The sequence below is a fragment of the Haemaphysalis longicornis genome, unplaced genomic scaffold (assembly GCF_048455015.1).
Source record: "Haemaphysalis longicornis isolate Haplotype H1 unplaced genomic scaffold, Haemaphysalis longicornis Haplotype H1 scaffold_6, whole genome shotgun sequence".
In the NCBI taxonomy this organism is placed as follows: domain Eukaryota; kingdom Metazoa; phylum Arthropoda; class Arachnida; order Ixodida; family Ixodidae; genus Haemaphysalis; species Haemaphysalis longicornis.
The window spans coordinates 136,417,795-136,432,185 of record NW_027526407.1 but is presented as its reverse complement, the minus strand read 5'-3'; positions in this window follow the sequence as shown (position 1 = coordinate 136,432,185).

Below are 14,391 nucleotides of genomic sequence, written 5' to 3'. Positions count from 1 at the left end.
TGGCAGCCACCGACAAATGGTGCGACATGCCCTTGAATACAACAGCTGTAGATTGGACGGTTGTCGGGTGTGCGCCAGGGATTTGGTGTTTGAGGTTGCAGTTGGTTATACGGCATTTTCGGAAGTTCTGTCGTGTGGTAGTGTGGCTGGAAAGCACGGGGTTGCATCTGTCGGACGACTGCAGCTTAACTTGACGGTATCTTTTTAGGAAAGGCGAGAGAGGTGAGGCCACCGGTGGTGCAAGGGGCGTGGCCACTGGTGGTTCTACAGGCGCTACTACGGCTAGTGCGAAGGGCACGATGTAAGGCGCAGCAAACAGTTCTGATACAGGGAAGACATGGGCGCGGGCGCAGGCCCTGGTTTGTGATTTGAAGAGTGTCTCGGCTACCTGTTCTCGGAATAGGCGGCGCATATTCGGAGGCAATTCACGCTCCGGCTCAGTAGCACTGGTGTGCAGTGACAGCCCCCGCGTACCTTTTTCGTGTACGAACTGCTCGATGTGGGACAAAAGGAACGAAAGTTCAGGGGGTAAGGTTAAGGATAATAGCAATCCTGGAAAGCAGTTGTCAATCGGCGACGGACGCTGGCGTGTGAAAACGCGCTGTTTCCGCAGTTCGCCATGGCTAAGGTACAAATTCGTAACTTCTGTCATAACCTACGGATTCTTTCCCAGTACCATTTAGAAGGCGTAGTCCTCAATTACATTTAGAATGTGCTTGATTTTTTTGCACTCGGGCATCGCAGGACTCACTGGCCTGCACAGCTCCAAAAAAGTGTCTATGTATCTCGTGTATATTATGTTTTCTTGCTGGGCTACTGGGCTTAGGCGTTGTTCAGTGCTTAGCCTGCGTGCAGACAGTCGAGCGAACGCGTCCAGTAATGCTTCCTTGAAAGATGTCTAATTTCGCGGATAGATCGTATGGTCAGGAAACCACAACTGCGCGACTTCTTTTGGATACATATCGATGTTGTTCATATTTATGGCGTCATTCCATTTATTGTGAACTCTCACCCTTTCGTAGGACAGCCACCTCGCTGCGTCGCTATCATTATTGCCGATGAACCGGGTTTGCTTGTGTTGGAACAGAACACTCGAGCACATGATGGGCACAGGCTGCGGTGACGCGATTTCCTGGTCGACTCCTCCGGGCGTACGCGTAAACACTTTTTCCTGCGGAAATAATGGTTGGGGACTTCGTAAACTTTAGGACCTACAAAATACATTAGGGTTTATGAAAGGAACATTGTAGCAAGACCTCACTGCCTTGAAATCCAGCTCTGTCCAAGCGAGCTCGGTGGTCTTGGAGCCGGTCTCGCGCCCAGCAATCTCGATGGGGCTCGCTAGCCCACATCCAAACACATAACCACTTGTGTTTGGATTGTCTCAGATAAGCGCCCATACCCACATCGGGAGAATTGCCTTAGAATCATGCACATACATCGTCTTTGTCTTAATACGCCTACGCACATTCAAATTTGAGAAAGTGCTTGCTTCTTGTAGTTGCTTTCAGCAGTAACAATATCAATATATATATATATATATATACTGCGAGCTTTGTTTGAGGCTACAGCTTCTCTGCCACCGCAGGTAGCAATTGCTCACTATCATCACCACCGGCTTGAGGTGGTCACTTCTTCATTCCTTGTACATGCTCATCATATTCGCGATATCTCTTCATCGGAGCTCATAATCAGTGCTTGGGCTTGATCGCCATCTTGGGTTCTCTTGTATTCACCTCCGAATGAGAAGCTAGGAAGCCACGGTTTGCTCACCTCCTATCCAGGGCCTCACAAGTAGTAGAGTTGCAACTCGATCCTGAGCTGTACCTCTCCTTTGACACCCCTGGATCTCCATCACGGCCATTGCTTGCCGTTGGGACCAATGTCCATGTCGCAAGACACTCCGAGTGGCGCTGTCTCCACGCCCTTCCAATGCATCGTGACCAGTCCCCAGCGCGACCCGCCCCACTTCAATGGTTTTCAGGGAGAAGATGTGGAGGAGTGGCTTGACAGTTACACACCGCGTCAGCCAGTTCAATAGGTGGGATGATCACCAAAAATTGTTGAACGTTGGCTTCTCTCTCAAGCAGGTCGCTGAGACGTGGTGTTTAAACCAGCGACACGAATTTACCAACCGGGCTGGCTTTAGTACGGAGCTGCAAAAGATTTTTGGCTCCACTAAAGCTCAGAGCCATAACTCGAAGAGAATACTGGATGTCCGCGTGCAGCAAGCTAACGAGACCTATACCTGGTACATCGAAGATGTTCTGACGCTGTGCCGCCGCTTCGACAAACATATGCAGGAGTCCGACTGTGTCTGTCGCTTTCATACGGTGATCGGCATGTTTGCGTTCAACGCACTTGTCCTTTAGAACCTGTACACCGTATCAGACTGAATCTCTACCTGTCAGCGTCTCAACGAATGTCAGTCGATCCGCCTTCAACGCGACATGGCGTGTACTCATTATGTTAGAGAGGAACACCTTCGGCGATTATTCGCGCTATATTTCGCGAGGAAATGTATGGCGACGTCTCTTATTGCACACATGGTGTCCCCTCAACGTGTTCTACTCCTTGCCTTCGCTAGATTCTTAAACAGGAGCTTGCCGTCATGCCGGTGCTATTGCCTCCTGTTCATCCTGTGGTTCTTTCAACACCATCTTAGTCGGATGTCACTCGACGGACACTCCTGCTGCTGTCCCCACTCACGACTCACGCGTCGTCAGCCTATTTGGTGGCCATGCTTCGTGCGCCGAGCTCGCCACCCTACTTTCCAGCCCACCAGGATGCCACCATCGACCGACCCGTATGCTACCGTCGGCATTCGAGGTCACATCTCCGGGTTTTGTCGACGTCGCCAACGGAATGAGCGACGTGGCTACGCCACCTATGAACGCGAGGACGTGACCCCAAATTACTACGGCAACCGGTGTCATGCGTACCCGTCGCCTCCCTGCCGTACCCCATCTCCACCGCAGCTTAACGACGTTCCTCTCAGCTCCTGTGGACTACGACGCCGCTCGGCTTCAAGTCGCCGCTCGGTATCACCTCTTCACCCTGCGTCTTGCGCCACCGACCACCGCCCGGAAAACTAGTTAATGGAGTTATGGGAGGGAAAACTGCATCTCCTGCGCAGCTTAGAAGTCCTCTATAGCGTCCGTCGAACTTGCTGGTTCTTTTATTGGAAAGTGTTAACATCCGTGCCCTAGATGACACTGGTGCTAGTGCTTCAGTCATAAGTGCTGAATGGTGTGCAGGCTAACGCTAGATACGAACGCTGTATAACAGACCTTCTTTACGAGGAGCCAGCCCTCTGGACAATGCACGGTGCGAGTTTTTATCGGTGTCCTTCACCGTAATTTTCAGTGTGCAGTGTTGTCATCTTGTGCTTATTTGCTTTTGGGTTGGAATTTTCTCTTTTCCAGCACCGCCGTCATTTCCTGTCGCCAACCCGAAAGTGCTATTACCGATACTGAGCATCCTAGCATTTCGGAGGTGCTACCTACTATGCACCTAACAGGCAGTGCCGACTGAGTTTTATATCCAGCCCAAGAGACATTACTTTGTGTTCGTTCTGCGCGGATCAGGGACGGTCACGTGATTATCCCAGCAAACCACTAACATCTCGGCGATGTCCCAAAAACTCCGAACGTCTATGTGCGTACAACGTGCAATACTTTTATGAAAACTTTTGGACGTTAAGACAACGTTGCTGGTACCTTAATGTATGACGTTCTTTAATCAAAGCTAAAGACGTACTCTCGATGTTGCTGCTACTTCATTTGTGGACAGTATTTTTACATATTTTGCTGACGTTGTTCACACATTGCTGGTATGTCCGTTTTTTACTTCGTACATGTGTATCGCAGTAACATTTATTTTAGCTATATCTGCTATACTTTATTTTCAAACTCCCCGCAGGCGTACTGTCTGAAAAAAAAGCTAGGGGTTTTGCTTGTGTTTTGTATGGGTTTTGTACTGAGGAATATTGTGGAAATTTTGTAATCCGCCAATACTGCATTTCCTGAAATATCAATTCGGAGGACATAATGTACAAATTAGACTGAACATATGCCTGAACAAAATTTGATGCTCATAGGAATTTTTATTCAGTGAAACCACCCCAGCAAACCACTAACATCTCTGCGACGTCGCAAAAAGATCCGAACGTCTATGTCCCAGCAGTATCTCCATTATACATCCGTACAACGTGCAATATTTTTCTGGAAATTTTTGGATGTTGAGATAACGTTTCTGGTACCTTAATGTGGCACGTTATTTCAACTATGCTGAAGACGTACTCTAGATGTTGCTGCTGCTTCATTTGTGGACGGTATTTAGACATATTTTTCTGACGTTTTTCAGATGTTGCTGGTATGTCTGCTTGTTACTTCGTACATGTCTATCACAGTTACATATTTTTAGCTATATCTGCTATACCTTATTTTCAAACTCTCCGCAGCCGTAACCTTTTCATGTTACCGAGGGTTTTGTATGTGTTTTGTATGGGTTTTGTACCGAGGGGATTTGTGCAAGTTTTGTTATCCCCCAATATTGCTTTTACAGAAATATAAATGCGGAAGACAAAATAAATAAATTATCATCAACATATACCTGAACACAATTTGATGCCTAAAGGAGTTTTCATTCACTGAAACCACCATTTTACTTGGTCCTTGTGCTCGCTCTCTCCGATGTTTCTTTGCGCGCGGTTGAGATTTTGTTCTTGTCAGCAGCAGATCTCGCGTATGCGCAACTTTTTTCGTAACAAAAGACTTAAAATAGCGTAAACTAGCTCAAGGCGGAATTTTAAGTATAGTTTGTGATACCGCTCCGGAAAAAAACATTGCCGGCGTCACCCATGCATTGCTGTGAAGCTGGCCCCGTGAGGAGCGCGAAGAGTCTGAGCTATGCGTCAAGCCTCTGTATGCGGCAGTCTTTCAAACAAACGTAAAAGCCGGGGGCTGACAACCGACAACAGCGAAAATGGAGGACCAAAACAAATTCCAATCCTTCAGGGCTGTGGGCTTTGGCAGAAGGCATTACGATTCAAGTTAATCGTATATGTAAGGTAAAACAGATTTGGCAACCTTGCCTAACGCTCGAAACTATTGTATAAAGTCACTTTACGTTGTCACGGCATGAGAGTGTGCCGACATGCACTATGGGGTTGGTTTCCAAACAACCTTCTGCGTGTATAGGCGCGTGCTGGTTTTATACCAGGGAGTATGCAGGCTTACTGAGTATGCAGTATGCAGGCTTATTGAGCAAGACGAGTAACCGGTATTGCAAACATACAGTAAGGCATTTTTGTTCACATTTGGAGGGATATTTTGGTACATTTGCCACAGCCATATTATCCCAATGTTCAGGTAGGCGTTATAGTAGAACTGCACTCAAGAGGAGGAGGACAAGCCGGAGGAGAAAACTTTAACAGTAAAATCGAGCTGGTTAGTGGGCAGGCTCGTCAGTCCCAGACGAGAGAGAAAGATTCATTCTTCAATTCACCGAACGTCACCCCGAGTTTCCCAGGATTTGTTCTTTGCGCCTGAAGTGGTTGGAAAACAATAAAAAGCTGCCTGGACTTATTCATTGGTTTCGAATTGTGTTATACTGAAAATGGCATGTACACTATTTATTGCGTTCGTTAGCGAGTATATCAAGTTTTCAACACCGTAATCATGGCATAACTGTTCGGGTTGAGATTGAGTTCGTTACGATAACGATGGTTCGATAGAAATTAGGTGCGCAAACGCTTTTTTCGAGTACTGTGGACAACATTATCTGCGGCGTAGCACAAATCTCATTGCATTGCATATCCACACGAACTTTGTGAGCCTTCAAAACATCTACAAACCTCCTGGGACGTTTGGGACGGTGGAGAAAAATGAATGCGTTGGGCACAGAAAAAAAAACATTCATCTAACACAAGTCAACAAAAACGAATGAAATGGAAAACACCCGTTTTCTTTCCTGCCGTGCGCCCCGCTGCTTCATACGCAGCATTACACTGTTGAGTCTTCATAAGAGCATCTCAGAAATATTTCGGGGAAGCTTGCGCATTTTAAATACTTACGAAGGAGCTCTGAGCACTGAAACTTTCATATACGCTAGGTAGGACGCGTTACGCACGATCGTCTGAGCGGTGCTCTCTGAAAGACGTTTTCGCTCTCCTCGTGTTTTGTAAACTTGTGCGGGATAAAGCTTGAAATTATTCAGAGCTGTCGGAATCTAAATAAAACACGCTTTTTAAGGCCCCAGAGCATCAAAGCGGGCGATTTCTAGCAAAGGCACTGCTGCCAGTCACAACCGGACGATCGCGGCGCGAATGTAGCAGACGACAGAGGAGCGGGTCCCTCAGACGTCACGTCCAGGGGGCGCCACTCAAATATCTTACCGTCATTTCCCGCAGTGCCCAAAGTTGAGTATAAATTCCTCCCGCTAAGATAAAAACTACATAAAATACACTAAATGTGTACTAACGCTACAGTTCGAACTATTGAAAAGTTTATTGTTGTATATGCTGTTTTGAGACCGCAAAATAACGACGGTGCTATAAAGCCAGATCATATGAGCCAATCCAATCCACTAGTAATGACCTTCGGCGTTCAACGAGCGCAACGGCCAGACGCGTGCTGCGCCGTTCAGTTTAAACGTGTTACAGGATGAAAGCCTTGAATGTTACTCAAATTTCTACTGTTACTACTGTGAATGAAAGAAGACTGTGTGCAGCCGTGTGAATTGTGTTGTGACCTCAATTCGTCTGGAAGAGCTCAGCGAGCCGAAAGCGCGACGGCAGTTGTCACCGATGCCACGCTATTTAAACCGTTGCAGTTGCGACCTTGTTCATCGCCTTCCCCTCGTGAGTATTGTGCATTTCAACGTCATTACTAATGAAATATCACGATTTATTAGTTTTGCCAGCATATCTCTGAAAAGGCATATGGGTTGTACGTTGTTGCTGCGTTGTGGGAAACGTGCCTTCGAAATAAAGCGGTGGCGTTACAGACGCGGCGGAGCGATAAGCAGATAAACACTTGCGCTTTGTTCACCGCGGAAGCACAACGTCGCATCTCATCGCGAACGCGGCCACAACACACACACACCCACACCACTTCGTTGGCTGGCCTGGCTACAAAGCTTTGTTTGGACAGTCAGCGATGTCACGACGATACAGAGCTGTGCGAGGGAGATGTGCTAAGCACTCGTAAAGCACGGAACTTTCTCCATCGGAGGCAAATTACTGTCGACAGAAAGGCGGAACCGTGGATGCTTGTCGCGCTACTTGCTGCCTGTTGGAAAAGCAAGCGGCCTTACGTAGGCACGCTATTTCGCTTCCGTTCGCCAAATGCAGAAACGATCTATGGGAAAGACCTTTGCCCTGCAGTGAGCGTAGATTGGTGCGTGAAGATGATGACTCATTCGTAAAAGAACGCAAAAAAACTCAGCTCAGCCTCAAAGAATGAAATTGTAACTTTTGTATTTTTAACACGCCGTTCTGCTGAATATAGCAACCTTGTTTTCGCGCAAGTTGGTGTCTCTTTTATGTCTAGCGCTGAACTGCAAATGCAACACCAAACTTCTAACGAGACTGACTGCCAACTTTCACTTGGGGAAGGCCTACCCCAATAGCATTGCTATTCAGTCAATTCATCCCACCTATGCAACGAACAAAGCCTGCTGTATGCCGTAAAATTGAGCCAGTATGAATTGCAGATTACGTGTATCATGTTTCACTTCACGTGCATCTTGTTTGCGTCCTGATTATCCCGTCTACCAGTCATGTTTGTTGGTCGCCTAAATGCCACCTAAGTCTTTATATTTTCATGTGCTTCATTGCTGAGACGAATATTTTTTAACTTGTTTATCTCCTGGTGCAAGCCAATGCCATCCATGCCCTACCCTTCACTGCATTGTAGGATTGTGCGGTGTGGCCTCATTAACTGTATATTGATGCAAAGTTGAATTGTAAAAATATTCGACTGGCTTGTGTTCAGGGCATAGTAGGTGCAGTAATAACCAAAGTGAGTGGGGGAATCTATTATTTTGGTTTCATTCCTACCTGTTTTTAAGCAATGCCGCAGCCACCACTGTCACATGTCCGTTGTTTAAACGCTAACGCCACTGAAAGAACATTAGCAAAATGCACTTCATTTAATGAAAGCCTGCCAAAACAACTCACTACAATAAAATTCTAACTTCAGAAATTTGAATACAGTGGCCACTGGAAATTTTACATAGAGTTTAAATTAAGGGAAGACTATGTTTAAATATGAGTGTGCAGTAAATATTTCTTGCACTACCTTGATGTTTCCTGCTGTACAACGTATAATTCAAATAAAATTTAGGCCTAACAAGACAAGCGAACAGGACAACAGGACGAGGTTTTCAGTGATGTGGTTTTTGAAGGTTTAGTTATGCATATATACCAACTAGCCCACCTCGCCATTCTGCTGCAGGAAGTATACGTCCATGGCAGTGACGCTGTCCGGGTTTGTGCATGTTTCTTTTTGCCACATTTTGTGGACATGGCTTCATCCGTGTATATATTGTGACTTCACTCAAAAAAGTGGTTAAAATAGACACATAAAATTATTTTGCAAGTTCAGGTGGGACCCGTAGCTTGGCTAAAATGTCCTCAGAGTCCCTATTCACGAAATATAGTGCGTATAAATAGTGGTACCTCACATTAGCAGTCATAATTTTAAGGTTGCCTTAGTAGTGCCAATGCTGGCATTAAATTACATCGACTCCGCTCTCTTCCTTTCCCTTAATGTTACACCCATCATCTAACGTTCTACGGCCTGCTAAGTAGTCCCTAATTTCAGTTACACCCTTTTATTGACCCTGGAAGTATCTGCCCCGTAGGTGAGTACTGGTAAGCTGCAGCTGTCATACACTGTAGTTTTCAAGGACAATGGTAGGCGGCCACTCTGTATTATACCAGCCTTAAAAGCTGTATTAACAACATAGATTTTCCTGTACCCATGCCTAGATTGAAGAACTGGCTTGCAAGGGAGGTGCTACTGCAACAGTGCACAAGGCGCCTGCTCAAGCTACTTTTGACGGTCAACTTGGCGCAGGAGTTCTCCTGGTTTGGGAAAAAGAGAAGCACCCTTTTTTCCACCTGCGAGTGACATCGTGAACTGTGTGTGACTAGATATCTTCGTGTTGTTACAGACATCAAATTCTTTCATTAGACAATGTATAGGTCCCAGATTTTTATTGTCAGTCACATCCTGCGCAAATATCAACATTGTCGACAACCTGCGGCTTCTTAGTTTTTATTGCTAGAAGAGGCATTTAATTTCCTTCAGCCTTTGGATCATGAAATTTCTACTCACTTTCCAACCAATCCGGTCCGCAACTATTTTGACAAGTTTTGGCACCACAACGAAGAATGAAAACTGTTCAAGAATCCCTACCATAACTGATGATGGAGGCATGCACCATAGAACCACCATTGAATTCTTTCCTTGCTTCAATGCATTTTTATTTTGCGTTATTGTTGCTTGAGCGTTTCACTTGGTGTGAATCATGTAGTTGTGTATATCTGTCTTGTTGTAAATATTATTCAATCATTTCCGTGTTCCCCGTTTTTTCGTTTGTTGCCAAATCATATCACTTTGTGTGAAATATTGAAATAGTGTAACATTGTATTGTTTTCCTATCCAGACTAGAATAAGTTGTTGCTAAAGTTTTTTGTTGTTTTATTGTCGTCCTGCCATTTCGCTAAGTGTGAATTATTTCATCACGTAAACTACTACTGCTCTTGTAACCGCCGTACACTAATTTCTGTATACTCACCTTTTCCAGTGTCTATAACCATTTCCCTAGATATTGCTTTGTTTAAAGTATCTCAAATTTGTATGGCACTCACACCCACCACTTAACACCACGTTTGCGTTTCCAAGGTGCTTTTGGTGTATTGTTCCACAAATTGTTCACTAGATTTGAACTATGTAGTTCCGTAAATTTGCTTTGTTTTTGTAACCACCATTCAATCATTTTTTTTGTTTCCACACTGTTTTTTTCCACACTGCTGTTTTTCACCCATTTCACTTAATGTGAGATACTTCAAGTTGCATAACTATCTTGTGCTTGTATGCTGGGTTTACATGTTTGCTTTTTTTCTATTTTTGTCAACCTTTTTGCTGTGATTGACTTATTTAATTTGTCATGAATATTTGTACTAATCTTGCAAATATACAATGTGTCCCCTGTGGGCCAGGGCAAATAGGAATCAAAATAAAGTGGTTGTGTTGTGAAAGCATATTACATAATTTTGTGAGGTCAACATAAACTGTGTTACTGAACTCTTGTGTTTTATGTGTGCATTGAAAACTTTCTTACTACCCAGCGGCACTTACTTACATCTAGGTTGGCAAGACTGTCATTTTATAGTTAAATTTTTGAATTGTTTCCCTGATAGTTTATTTGCAGAAGGCCTGTACAGCCATGCTGGTGGTACAATTCGGTGACGCTACTGTTGTTGCCTTAGTGTCAAGGTTACTTGTGCTGATCAGGACTGGTTTGCTGTTACTTACTGCCACTTGTTTTCGATGCGACATTTCTTGTTTAGAGCAGTGCTTCATGTGCTTCTGCAAGAGTGTGTGGTCAGCTTGTTACTTCACATATAAGACTTCATGCAGTATGCAGCACTTCAAAAGTGGAAACATTATTCTAGAAACCAGGTGACAAGTAACAGCAAACAGTGCTGAATAACTAGTAATACATGTATTTGAAATATTATTGCCTACAACACGTAGGCAGCCTTGAAAAGGGGGCTGGCCAAACATCCAGATAATGTATAAAGAATGTAAATTTCCATTATACAGGTTTATCTCTACAATATCATACTAACGTACACTAGTCATGAATATAACAAACTAATGCTTGTGCCGAAGACAGAAAAATAATGTAGAACAGACGTCTATAAACGTCTTGCATGCGTACCACTACAATATCCATACGACGTACCACTAAGGTAACGTCCCGCAAACAGCGTATAAAAGTACCATGAGACGTCTACAGTACGTGATCCTTCGTGTTATTTGGATGGGTTTTTTGCAGTTGTGGGTATGTTGATTATATGTAACTCTGACCCCAACAGTATGTCTCCTGGACATCTGCAATGTCTATTGCCGACGTCTCCGGGATATCTGCACGACGTAACGTGGTGTGCTGGTACCGTTTTACTTGGTCTTTCTTCCTTCGTAATGAAAATACAAACCCTGACCTGACAAATCGCGGGCTCCACTTTTCGGCCACATATGTTGACAAATTTCCCCATCTTGTACCGATGGTGAAAGGCTGGCCAGCTCTCCCCCAGTCACTTTCCTCACCGTACGGACATCTTAACCCGCAATCTTAACCAGGCTGTCACCACACATTATAATCATTTATTCGAGGTTCAAAACTCCATTCAAAACTTCATTCTTGGTAGCGTTTCGGCTGCAGCACTCAAGATTCTCCAAAGTCCCCATACTCATCCACTCGATATCGTCTGGACCCCGGGCGCTTTGGGGTGGGAGGCAACGAGGCGGCACACAAAGAAGCACGAGAATAAACAGTTGTGCTGGGCTCACTCCTGCTCTCAAACACAGTGCTCGGTCTGCACGCAATCGTCTTCTCTCGTATCATGAAGCCACGGAGCATTATAGCCTCTCCCGCTGCCGTTTTCCCACTGCCTCTCACATCTCTCACCAACGCTCAGAAGCGCCTATGGCGACTCCTTCAAGACCAACTCCCTCACCCGTCAATCTCTCCTCCACAAGACCTACTCCTCTGAGTTGCCTGCGCCCAACTGTCCCTTTTGTGACTCCCTGTACGCACTAAGCCATGACATGTGGCCCTGTCCTCTTAGCCCGTTCCACCCCATCTCCAGCGTAGAGCAGTGAGAGGGCGCGCTCGGCTGCTGGCAACTGCGGGTGCAGCTACTTCTCGTTGACCGAGCCCCCACTGCTGCCGCCAGCCTTCGGCCGGCAGCCACCACACGTTCCTACTCAGCTTGTTTGGAAAATAAAGTAATTTCTCTCTCTTTCTCTTTATCTTCGTCGGAGACTCGGCTGTTGCACCTGACATGGATTTGCTAACTTGCTCCTGAAAGCTCTCCATGAGTGGCCGGCCGGGTTCGTTTCGTTCGTTAGCTTCAACAAAATGCGTGGACCCAAGAATTTGGTACCCTAACAGAGGCTGCAAACGAATATTGTCGAGTGATTCGCTTTGGTCATATTTGGCAAATTTCGGCCATGAGAACGCTTGTTTCTTCCGCACCGATCTTGGAGGGGAGGCCAATTATGCTAATACTGCAAGTGATGTAACCAAAGCTCCCTTATTAGAGCCAAGAAAAGCTATCGCGCTTCATCGTTCCTTCTTAACAAGCTACGGTAGCCGCGAAGGAAATTTAATGCCCCGCTAGATTTATAGCGATGATAAACTTTGTTCGTTACGTACCGATCTTGAAGATAAGCCCATCATGCGAACGCTACAAGTGATGTACCAAATCGCCCGATCTCTCTGATGAAAGCCAAGTTGGCTACGAAGAAACGCGCACTGTCAAACAGAAACAGCTTGTAATTTACCTCAAGGCACCCGATCTCCAAAGGTTAAAAAGAAATTCATTGTGTTGTGCGAAAGTAATGACCCCAAACCAGGAGATGGATGCTAAATCTGGACGATGTCGCCTGCTTTTGGGTGCTTGCTGGCGCTGTGTCGACACTAATATCTGGTGAGCACATACATCGGCGTAGCCCCCGAGTCAGCTCACGCCACCGTGCATTTTGCCGACGCCGTCAACGCGGGGCGATGTCGGCGCGCGAAAGCGCGTAAAGCACGCTGCAAGCGGTTGCGGCCTCAGAAAAAATCGTAAAATTACAGCACCTGCAACATCACGCCAGCTGTATTTCCACCCTAGACACTGAAATTTCCTTAAATGCAATAATCTACATTGTCGGTACAATTACGGTTTTCTTAAAAAGCAGGCTAAACATTTTCTTGTATATAAATGACAACTAATATCTGTATTTACCAATAACTTGGGCATGTATTTCGAAACGCGTTTTTATCAAGGTGCGTGTCTTTCAGGAACTAGTTTTTCCCTCGGACGAACATAAGACAGGAAAGTCGCTGTGCGGTGAGTCCGACCTTCGCCCAGTTGTATTAACTGCACTCCGTATCGATGCGCGTGCTACTGGCCGGTGACGCCACGGGTGTGCACGCCTTCAACATTCGATATTTCGGTAATTTGACAACCATGGATCTTAAAAATAGCCTTCTGATCACGCCGGGCTGATCACTGAGAATATGTGGATTCGTGCTTTTTACTGCAGTTCGGGCAGCAAACATTGTCAGCGGAACAGCCTGTACGATCATGGCTGCCACCGCACCGGTAACATAGCAAGGAACTTTTACACACTTTAGATACGTGCCCAAAGCGCTGGCAATTTTTGCACTGCCTGTGTGTTACCACGTAGTTGTACACCCGGTAGCGCGTGCATCCGATGATTACTTGCTCGGGTGTTGTTTCCGTGCCGAACACAATGTGAACACTCTTTGATGTTTTCCCGAGTCTGCGGGCAGATTTTACTGGCACCCTCAGGCGCAAGGCATTAAGAATGTCTTGATTAGAAAGGTCCGTAGAGACTCCCCGAATCACTCCCACTCCGCAGTTGCTGGGCCTTGGCTCATATGCCTGCACCTTGATGCCTGCACTGACTACAAGTCAGCAAAATCGGCTTTTATGCAAGGGCGTGGCACAGGGCGCAAGGAAGCTTGGACCAAGCAAACTGCGGGTCCAATTTTCAAGAACGCCGAGGAGGACTTTCCGGCTTTACCGGTTCTCCAACGCGGGCCAAAGCAGCGGCCCCCTGCGGCACCAGCACTGGCAAAGCGCTCTCCAGCAGCTCAGCATGATCCTACTCCCAGGAACGCGGAACCACCTGCATAGGTGTGCCTGTGATAGCACTGGCTGTGACTCCAACTACGCGGTCTTTAGCCTCTGCTCGTCGACCTTCACTACAACATCAGCGTCAACCAAAAGTCGAGCGAAACACTAGGGGCCTCTGTTCCGTGCTGTCCTCTCTCATTGAGGCTGTGCGCATCCTCCTCGCTCCCCTTTCATCTCCGATAGCCGCGGCTGTTTTGACGCATCTGGACTTTGTATGGTCCCTCCTCGCACAATGGTGGTAGCAGTCCCTATAGAGCAGCAAACTCGGGACAACTCAAAACTCAAATCGTCAATACACCCAGGCATCCTACAGTGAAATTGCCGGGACTCCCAAACAAAATCGCAGAACTGAAATTCCGAGTGCAATACGGTAAGCTACGGATATGGGCACTGCTCTTGGAGGAACATATTGCATTGCACCCACTACCTGGCTTTTTGGGGTA